The sequence below is a fragment of the Sesamum indicum genome, linkage group LG8 (genome assembly GCF_026168435.1).
Source record: "Sesamum indicum cultivar Baizhima isolate 11 linkage group LG8, ASM2616843v1, whole genome shotgun sequence".
Classification (NCBI taxonomy): Eukaryota; Viridiplantae; Streptophyta; class Magnoliopsida; order Lamiales; family Pedaliaceae; genus Sesamum; species Sesamum indicum.
Genome location: NC_142664.1, coordinates 12501 through 14152, shown reverse-complemented (window position 1 = coordinate 14152; position 1652 = coordinate 12501).

The window sequence follows — 1652 nt, the reverse complement described above, 5'->3', positions numbered from 1 at the left end:
CAAAATTTGGTAACTCCGAATATTTTCTGAGGACTGAGATCGGGCGTGTTTCCCTCTCGCTGCGGCATCTTCCCAAGAGGATTTTGTAGCAGGGGTTTTCTCTTCACTAGGAGATTCACTGTTTTGGGGGTCGAGATCCTCTTCTCTACTTTCACCTAGTTCAATGTCCGGGTCTGTGTCATCAACCATAGGGGCTTGGTTGAGGGTACACTCGTGGGACTGCTCCTGTTCATAACATTCAGAGGAGGGTCTAGGGGACGGGGCAAGACATTGGAGGGGAGCCGCCAAAGTTACCCCTTCACAATGTCCATCAATATTCACTTCATCCTCATTGCATAAATTAAAGGCAGAGATACCATATGAGCGATCAATAGTAACATTATGATTAACTACAGAAAGACACTGGGGAAGTGGGTTAAGGGATTCATTTATATCAGCACATGATTGAGGGGCCGGGGGCATATTAGCGTTCGCATGAGTAAAGTGTGAGTTAGGAAGTTCAGACTGGTACCTGGTCTCCGTGGTCACTTTAGTTTGGGGGTCTCCACTCTTACCTGTGCCTGCATTCCTGTTCACCGAGGCATGTTCAGTTGCACGTCCATCTTCACCCTCATCCTCCGCTTGATTGAGCGCATGGAACGTGTTCTTACTTTCAATGTCGCCAGGGGGAGCACCGTACTCCTTGCGTTTGCTAGGTTCTCCAATTTCGAAGATCACATTTTCAGCATGTTTGGCACTCTTTTCCTTCTGTCCCGTTGCCTTGCCTTTTTGTTGTTGAGAGAAGCGTTGTGGCTTTGGAGCATTCCCTTTGGTGTAGCAGTTTTGTGCTTCATGACCAACGTGTTTGCACAACATGCAGTATTTCGGAAGATTTTCAAAAATAACTTTCTGCACTACCTCCTCATTCCTAATTCCAATGACTATCTCTTCTGTCAGTTTGTTAGCAAGATCCACTTCTACACATACTCTAGCTGCCGTGAGCCGAGATTGAAACAGAGTAGGTTCATCTAATTTAAGCGGAGTACCAACAAGGCTTGCTATAGCATATAAAGCATCTTTATGAAATAAATGAGCAGGTAAGGCGGGGAATCGAATCCAAACCGGTGCAAGAGACGATTCTTGTTGTGGCCGGAAGGATGGTGTCCACTTGAAAGTCCGCATCGGGAATCCATCAATATGCCATAATCTTTGGATCCACAGCTTGGTGTAGTCCGCTTCATTTTTCAAGTTGATGAGAACGTGCCTGTTCGTGATCATGGTGACGGTGAATGGACCTTGTAGTTTCAGCGTTGAGAGCAGTCGATGCATGTTTCGGTAGGGAGGGAAGCCATGTGAAAACTTCCCAACAATAGCAAATTTGTACTGCTCTGAGAGTCTTTCTGTTTCAGCAACCGAGAACTGGATTTTCGGCAGACCTTGGGATTCCATTTTTTCTCCCAACTTTGTCGGTGGAGCGCCAGCGAGGTAGGAGTGCTGAATGGCTTTAGGGAACGAGGCCGAAGTGGATTGTGAGTTAACTGCGTCCAAGAAGGATTTCTTTGCCTGATTCTGAGTCCCCGGCGGGGGTTGTGCAGCTTTGGCGGGAGGGGAATCTTGCAAGTTGGGTTGATGCATGGTGGCTGGTCGATAAGGCTCGGCCACGTCGGCTCGGT